General features: G+C 47.5%; 1 pseudogene across 1 annotated transcript; it reads left to right on the top strand.

Annotated features, from left to right (window-relative positions):
* The first annotated feature begins 1,010 nt into the window (after positions 1–1,010).
* LOC145421589 (zinc finger protein 277-like) lies at positions 1,011–8,382 on the top strand (annotated as a pseudogene). The gene is made up of 12 exons (XR_013902974.1): positions 1,011–1,038; positions 3,323–3,536; positions 3,810–3,898; positions 4,012–4,094; positions 4,333–4,424; positions 5,135–5,245; positions 5,314–5,435; positions 5,560–5,627; positions 6,097–6,193; positions 6,961–6,997; positions 7,083–7,257; positions 7,458–8,382. The product of XR_013902974.1 is annotated as a zinc finger protein 277-like (transcript).
* Positions 8,383–9,139: the final 757 nt, after the last annotated feature.

Below are 9,139 nucleotides of genomic sequence, written 5' to 3'. Positions count from 1 at the left end.
CATGTCATATATGAGATTATCACCATGGCATGACATCACATCATGTATGTATTTGCAATATTAAAAATAAAAACAGCTGACAGTGTGTTTTCATATTTTCATTCTGTGCTTAAAGGGAGAAAGGTTTATAATTTATGCAGTATTGCTGTCATTGCTTTTATCTATAGTTTGTTTTTTTTGTTTTTTTGAGAATAACAGCACCAAACCTGAGAGTGAGTCAGACTGCAGGATGAACACTGAGCTGTTTGTGCCCCCCAGTGGTCTTTGACCACAACATGCTTCCAGTGAATTCCCGAATCCAAGCTGGATGATGAGCTGTGTGTCATCAGCAGCCACTCCACCTTAAAACGGACTTCACGTATAAAACTTGGGTCATTTATTTAAGAATTTGCACCATATCCAGCCTTCTTGTGCCCCCCCTGTACAGAAACTCAAATGTTATTTTCAGACTTTTATTTTAAGGAACCTTACACCTGTACACATGGTACACATTCACAAATAACGTTTCATTTAAAAATTTGTAATAGAGGAGAGGAAACATATGCTAATGCAATGTTAATAAATGGGGATTTATGAACACTAAACTTTCATGTTCAGAGAACACGCTCAGGTATATCTGGAGGATCTGAGTGTTCATGTGATTTATATTCTTTGCTAAAGATAAGATAAGATAAGATAAGATAAGATAAGATAAGATAAGATAAGATAAGATAAGATAAGATAAGATAAGATAGAACTTTATTAATCCCTCGGGTGGGTTCCTCTGGGAAATTCGATTTCCAAAAAGCACAGCACCTATATGCAACAACGTCCAATGTTACATGTTAGTCAACTTCATTCACATTAATTAACCTTCAGCTTTCGAAACGTAAGTTTTCATATTTCCTTTAACCACTTGAATGCACCTTTTCTAATTCGCGTTTTACCAGGGGTCCGCGAAGGCGCTTCGTTGGCATTTTACGGCCTCCGATTGGTTCGATTTGTGTTATTTGCACCACGTGACACCAGACATGGCCGCCAGCGAGCCGAGTAAAGACGGTAAGTGTGACTTTTTAAACGTGTCCGCGGCTTTATTGCTGATATCTGGTGGTCTGCGTGCAAAGCTTTGGGTGTCGGTGACTCTCCGAGTCTGTGGGAATTCACAATCAGCAGAAAAAAGGCTAAAAAAAATCAGAAAAGCAGGCGGGAACCCGCCCGGCTAAGCTAGCAGGCTAGGAAATAGCTGGGCTGCTAACTCTGATTATACAGCAATCTCTATATTCAGTCAGTATCCTCAGTCTGACAGCTGCGAAGTTTATTCAGGATTTAACAGCGTGTAAAGTCTGAGCTCGATTAATGAGTTATTTAATTAATTCATTAATTTTTTTTTAACTTTTAGATCATAGTTTTGTCCCCACGGGTGATGAAAATAATTGTATACAGACAGATTTTTGTAGATCAGAGGGAAATGCTTCTTCATGCCAGGCTGTACATTCTCGCTTCCGCTTGGTTTTGACTCACCTGGTCTGGAGTAGAGTGTCCATCCATCCATCCATCCATCTTCGTCCGCTTTATCCGAGGCCGGGTCGCGGGGGCAGCAGCCTAAGCAAAGAGGCCCAGACCTCCCTCTCCCCAGCCACCTCCTCCAGCTTATCCGGGGGAACACCAAGGCGTTCCCAGGCCAGCCGAGAGATATAGTCTTTCCAGCGTGTCCTGGGTCTGCCCCGGGGCCTCCTCCCGGTAGGACATGCCCGGAACACCTCACCCAGGAGGCGCCCAGGGGGCATCCTTGTCAGATGCCCGAACCACCTCAGCTGGCTCCTTTCCATGTGGAGCAGCAGCTGCTCTACTCTGAGCCCCTCCCGGATGGCCGAACTTCTCACCCGATCTCTAAGGGAGAGGCCAGCCACCCTTCGGAGGAAGCTCATTTCTGCCGCTTGTATCTGCGATCTCGTTCTTTCGGTCACTACCCACAGCTCGTGGCCATAGGTGAGGGTAGGGCCGTAGATCGACCGGTAAACTGAGAGCTTCGCTTTTACACTCAGCTCCCTCTTCACCACGACGGACCGGTGCAGCGTCTGCATTAGGGCTGCCACAAACGATTATTTTGATAGTCGACTAGTCATCGATTATTTTTGCGATTAGTCGACTAATCAGATCATCATCCATTGGACGTACAGCGTACTGCTTATTGCACCGGCAGCATCTGGTCTTATATAACTATCATTAGCTTACAGCTTGAAGTGTTTGTGCTAACTAAAAATAAAGACAAGATGATAGTTTATTAATTTTTAATGAAATTTGCAGATTGTTTCGGTGAAGTTTAATAAACTCCTTGCTTTCTAAAATATAACAGGACACCGGAGTATATTCTCCAGAGTCTCACACTTCTGATAATCAGCTGTCTGCTTGACAGTTTTAGCTGTGCAAAAAACTATAACTTTAATCTCAGCCAAACCGATTTACTCAGGAACAAATAAAATACTAAAGAAAGCCAAACAATAACATTGTTAAGTTATCTAAGTGACTTATATATCATGTTTAACCTGAGTAGCGAAAGACGGCGGTGGGTTTGAAAATGATTTGCCGGGAGTCCGGTGTTCTCACGGCTCTAGTTAGCCTTGCCCCCGCCTAGCTAACGAGCTAGTGGGTAACAGACGTCTCCGAAAACGTCGGAGCGCTTTTGAAAATATGTGGTGTCTTGATAAACTGAGCAGATATTTGAGGTTTACACAGCTACATTCTCGCCTGAAAATATGTTAAACGTAAGAGTAAAGTTAAAACTACCTAGCTGCCGCCATTGTTGACAGCTGCGCTATGAATTCTGGGACACAGCTTCTTCTTCGGGGTTTAACGGCAGCTGGCATCCTTGTACATGCAGTGCTGCCATCTTCTGTTTCAGTCCGTTATTACACTCTTAAATCCTACTACTCATTCCTGCGTCCTTTGTGATCTTACAAAGCTTCAAACGATGCGTCGACTATTAAATTAGTCGTCGACGATTTTAATAGTCGACATAATCGTGACTAGTCGACTAATCGTGGCAGCCCTAGTCTGCATTACTGCAGCTGCAGCCCCAATCCGTCTGTCGATCTCCGGCTCCCTTCTCCCATCACTCGCGAACAAGACCCCGAGATACTTGAACTCCTCCACTTGGGGCAGGAACTCATCCCCGACCCGGAGTGGGCACTCCACCCTTTTCCGTCTGAGAACCATGGCCTCAGATTTGGAGGTGCTGATCCTCATTCCCGCTGCTTCACACTCGGCTGCGAACCGTTCCAGTGGAGCTGGAGTAGAGTGTGTGTGGGGTATATAAAGTGTAGTCTCTCTTCTGCTTTCTCAGGTAAGGACAGCATTCTGGAGCCGCTGTGTTTCCCTGAGCAGCCGGCTGACACCTCCAGCCCTCCCGGTGTTCAATGTCCCGGCTCCGAGCCGCTGGTCTGCCTGTTCTGCTCTGAGTCCGTCCCACCGCCGCAGAAAGACGTCCTCCTCAGACACCTGCTGATGGAGCACAAGCTTGTCATCGCCGACGTCAAACTCATGGCAGACGTCCCAAAGTACGAGCCACACATGCTCCGGCTCACTCGTTTAACTCTCGGGAACACGTTTGGATGTTTTTAGCATTTGGAACTCGATCATTTCACCAAAGACTTCCTGTAATTATTTGGGGTGATGGGGGGAAACCCTTACCTTACAAGTATACATATATACAACAAGTCCAGCATGTCCACGCCTGTTAGTGTGCTGCCTTTATGAACCGTGACGAAGTGTTTCTGTGCGCCGGTAAACCTGGCTGTGAGTCGGTTTTACTGAGGAGTTTCCTCCATCAGGTACTTGCTGTACTGGAAGGGCAGATTCCTCGAGCAGCCGCTCACAGATTTCTGCAGCGTCATCAAAACCAACTCCACGGGCCCAGTCGGTGAGTTCACTCAAACCCACAGAGGACCTGACCTTTCAAAGTGAACCACGTACACTTCCTCCAGCTCTGATTAATGACTCATTAAAAACTCTTCTTCCTCGCTGACCTGACAGAGGAGCAGGAGGACTACTTCCTGCTGTGTGACGTCCTTCCAGAAGACAGAGTCCTCCGAGAGAAGCTGCAGCAGAAACGACTGGTGAGGAGACGTGAGACTCGGAGCATCCTGAGTGAATCTTGTGCTGCTGAAAGTTTCGTTTCTTTTAAACTTTATTTTGAGGCAAAGTCTGAAAATCAGGCAAAATCAGAAAAATTGCAGATTTGAGTGATGATTTGACACGCTTTGTGTCGTTGTAACCTCTGCACTTTAAATATCTGAGCACTCTGAGGTAGTTTTCTGAAGAATTCCTCTGAGCTCTTCTTCTGTGCTCCCACAGGAGGAGGTCCTGGAGCAGCAGCCGAAGGAGCGAGACGACAGCAGCTTCCATCGTCTCTGCATGTTCTGCAGCGAAGAGTTCACGGGAAACAGGTAAAGCGCCGCAGGATTCCCATCAGTCCTGGAAACCTCACGTGTGTTAGATTAAAGCAGACAGAAGGTAGAGCTTCCTGAAATCATGTGACTAAAAGCTTCTTTGCTTCCTGTAGTCATCTCTTATGATCCAACCCCCAAAAAGCTGCTTTGATGCATAATTCCATAAACATCATTCAGTGACATGTCTGAGCCTGAACCAAGAAGCTGATCTGAGACCAGTGCAGCTCCTCATCCTTCTTCCTCTCCTGCTAAGGGTCAGGTCTCAGACCTGTGCAGGTGTGTGCTGGTTCATGAATGGCATGAAGGTGTGACTGGCTTCTCACTGGTGTTTACCACAGTTCTTGTGTGGATCTGTGTCTTTACCTCCAGTTAAGCTTCCATCCATCCATTTTCAGTCACTGTGTTGGTTCGCAGATGCTCGGCCTCCCTCTGCACAGCCACCACCTCCAGCTCCTTGTGGGAGGACGCCGAGAGACATAACCCGCGTCCGCTCCGGGTCTCCTCACATTTGGACATGCAGCGGCCCATGGCGAGGGAGGCTGCTTCCCTCTGTCTGCCACTATGGGCACGCTGCATGGATCTTGAAGTCTTGTCCAAATGGGAACTTCTGGACGAAGCCCAAAGGACTGCAGCGCAGTGCTAACAGTGATGATGTCAGCTGATGTTTTCTGTTGTTTATTAAAAATGGCTCCACGTGCTGTTTCCAGGTGGTCTCTGCTGAACCACATGGCCAGAGAGCATTCCTTCAGCATCGGACTGCCGGACAACATCGTCTACTGCAGCGAGTTCCTCGACACGCTGCAGGACAAACTGGACAGGTTTGCTTTTTATTCACAGCGTTAAGTTTTGTTTCGCGCGCCTTTTCATTTTGCTCCCCTCGCTTCAGTCTGCAGTGTCTGTACTGCGAGAAAACGTTTCGAGATAAAACCACGCTGAAGGAAAAAAGCTCACCGCCGCATCAGCGCCAAAAACCACGAGTACGACCGCTTCTACGTCATCAACTACCTGGTAAAGCCCAGCGACACACTCGCCACACGCTTCCACGTCAGGATAAACGAAGCAGTTCTGTAGAAGCAAACGCACGACCTGAATGTATTGTTCCGATTTTAAAGCGTCCCTCCTGTCCTGTCAGGAACTGGGAAAAACGTGGGAGGAGCTGCAAAGCGAAGATGACCGTGAGCTGGCGGATGATGAGGATGAGTAAGTATCCTCATGTAGCTCTGTGAGGACGGCATTAACTAAAGTGTCCTGATGCATGTCATACACACTGCTCTGTGTCGTGTTAAAGGCAAAAACCGGGCCGGGCTGCACTTGCATGTAATACCAGTTTTTTACCACCAGATGGTGCAGTTACTGGGTGTAACGTTTATTTTAAACCAACACGACATCACCAGTCTGAGCACGCTTGATCTCCAGCGCTAACCAGGTGCTGAACCAGGTGCTGTGAGCTCGGGGTAGCTGTGGATCAGGAGGTGCAGCGAAAGGTTGGAGGTTTGATCCCCGGCTCGATCCCAGATACTGAACCTTGGGTTGTCCCTCCTGAGAATATTCTCATTTATTGCGTCAGCCTGGATACAAAAGTTTAAATCAAGTCCACTTCCTACTCCTCCTCTGATCCTGTGTGAATGCTTTCAGTCTTCAGCTCGTTTCATCTCCGTATCGTCCGCAGTGATTGGTCGGACTGGCAGGCTCATCCGGTCTCTGCAGTGTGTCTGTTCTGTGATCACCAATCGGAGACGTTGGAGCAGATCTACGCGCATATGAAGGTACGGGAACGTAGAAGTTTCAGAGAAGGAAAATATCGTTTTCTGCTTTTCATCCCTGAAACGATTCTGCAAAGCATTCTGGGAGAACGGAGACAGTGCACACTAACAGGAAACGATCTGCTTCCTGAGGTCTCTGCAAACGCATGAATCCATCGTAAGCACAAAACATGGATTTTACTCAAAAAGTGCCCTCACACACAGATGGACCGAAGCTGAAGAGCCTTTTATTTTGAAAAGGTTCCAAATAAATACATGATTGTCAAAACTTTAACAAGTGTGTGTGTGTGTGTGTGTGTGTGTGTGAGACCTCCTGCTGACCAAAAGGATCATAAAAGCAGGAAGCTTACAACAGAAGAAACAGATCTGTCAGGATGCATCTGCAATAAAAGCTCCCCCAGCACAGAGTGGCTGGAGAGGTCAGAGACAAAGGAACGTCTTGATCCTATAGGTTGAACTCAGACCGTACAAATTTAAGAAACACAATGACAACATTCAACAATTAGACTTAACACTCGTGAACAATAAATCAAATCTAGGATTGGACGTCGACTGCAGTCAGATTTTGTCGTTGATTAAACGTTCTGATGGTTTAAAGTTAGAACCAGTTTCCCAAACGTGACTCTAAGTTTCTGCTCACGAGTGACGAGTTTACCTGAGAGGCAGAAAAGTTTCTCTCTGCTTTCTGGTTTTGTTATTTATGAAGTCTGTAACCAGCGTCGCGGCGTTGCGTCACCCTGACGTCTTTCTGTTTCGTGATTGTTTTGCAGGAGGCTCACGGCTTCGACCTCCTTAAGACCGAGCTCGGTGAGTGAAATCTCCGTGGTCATTCGAGCGCAGTTTCCTTCTATTTCTTCCTTCTGAGTGTTTCTAATGTTCTGTCCTCCCTCAGACCTCAAGTTCTACCAGCAGGTCAAACTGGTGAACTTCATCCGGCGGCAGATCCATCAGAGCCGCTGCTACGGCTGCACGCGGATGTTCGACTGCCGGGCGGACGCCCTGCGTCACATCGCGGCTGAAGGTCATGTGATGAAACTGCCAGAGATGTCCGCCTGGGACCAGCCGCAGTAGGTTTAACGAAGCGCCTGCAGAATTGACCAATGAGAGCGCGGGCTTTAAAGCTGGCGTCCAGCTGCTGATGAACGTGGTCAACGCCACAGATGTTTACACTTCATTTGGAGTATTTTTATCAGCTGATGAAAATGGCGTCCTTTTTTAAGTTGGGACTAATTTGAGCCTGAGCACTAAACTTCGTCTCGCTCCGCAGGTATTACTTCCCCACGTACGAGAACGACGCTCTCCTGTGCACGCTCTCTGACAGCGAGGAAGGCGACGGTGGCGAGGAGCATCGCGGCGAGGAGATCCCGGTCATCGCGGAGGACATCTCTAACCTGAGAGTCCTCAAGCAGCTGCTGAAGGAGCGAGGAGGCAGCAGCTAGGACCACAGACGGACACGTGTCATACGTTTGACTCAAAGTCGTCTCTGACGTCGGCTGAGCTCAGCTCATGGTGACCACATCCCACATGGCTGGAACGCAGCCGCACGGGTTTGAGTCCGGCCCTTTCCCTCTCAACTATTTCCTGTACGTCTCTACTTAGTAGAGATAAGAAGGTTTAAAAGAAGAGTCCTCTCCACAGCAGGACACGCGGACGCCATGATGTCCGCTGAAACGTAATTGCTCTGCCTCGTGCAATGAAGCTGAAACATGCGTTTTCTTGAGTATGAATTTCAGTACTCGAGTAAAAATGATTTTCTTTTGTAACTTGTAACTGAGCTGGATTCAGTGCTGTGGTGGACGAGCAGCTCATCGTCAAGAGAAGACGAGAGACTCTTTATTGTCATTGCAGAGTCACACTAGGAACAACAGCACTACACAATTGGAAACTGTCCCGCGTCGGCACTACGCACAATCAATCAACCTTTATTTATAAAGCACTTTTCATACACAAATGTAGCACAAAGTGGCAGGGATAGCTCAGTAGGTAAAGTGGTCGCCCCATGATCGGAAGGTCGGCGGTTCGAATCCACTTAACGGCTACCCTGAGGTACCCCTGAGCAAGGTACCGTCCCTACACACTGCTCCCCGGGCGCCTGCTTAGTGGGCTGCCCACTGCTTCACTGAGTGAATGGGTCAAATGCAGAGAAAAACAAGTAATTTCCCCATGGGGATCAATAAAGTATCCATTATTATTATTATTATTATTATTATTATTACCTGGTTAAAAGCAGCCCACCCCACCCCGCCCTCCAACTCACTGCCAACACAAACAACACGACACAGGAACCTAATAAATGAAAAGAATGAGTGTATGTTTTACTGCACATTGTTATTATTATTGTTGTCCCCTCAAAAAGTCCAGGGACTTCTCGTGCCTGAAACATCTGTCCTACTTGGCGTTTCTGTTGTTTTTCTGCGTCGCGTTGCCGAGCGACACCTGCCGTATGGTGGAGCCGAACTGCAGCAGAGTTTCCTTCGCGTCCGGGCTCACGTTCACGAACATGCAGCACTGAGGAGAGAAACGAGAGGTCGCTGCAGGAACTCACTGCTGTCAAACTTCCTGTTTTATCCTCATTTCTGACTCTGGCAGGCCCAGGCTGTGTCCCAATCCAGCGACCGCACGCGTACTACGTACGGCGCGTACTATAAGTACGAGAAGTGCGGAAGTGAGAGGCTTGTGAAATGGGACGGTCTAGCCTTCGTCGCGCTGTTCAGGTTGCCTAGCAACCATGATACTAACCGCGAGAAACGTGTCATACAGCTTTGTGTGACAGAAATGAAGGAGAACATATTTTGTTCATCTGAGACCAAAGGACTGTAAACATGATTGTTGGGCTTCATTTCTGTGCTGAACAGTCATTTAAGATTAGCTAGTAAATAACAATTAGCTGATGTTGTTCATGAGACTGAAGTCATCTCACTGTGGTAATGTAAATATAATATGGCCAAT

Source organism: Astatotilapia calliptera, chromosome 17, assembly GCF_964374335.1.
Source record: "Astatotilapia calliptera chromosome 17, fAstCal68.1, whole genome shotgun sequence".
Taxonomy (NCBI): Eukaryota; Metazoa; Chordata; class Actinopteri; order Cichliformes; family Cichlidae; genus Astatotilapia; species Astatotilapia calliptera.
This window is presented reverse-complemented; position numbering and strand designations above follow the sequence as displayed.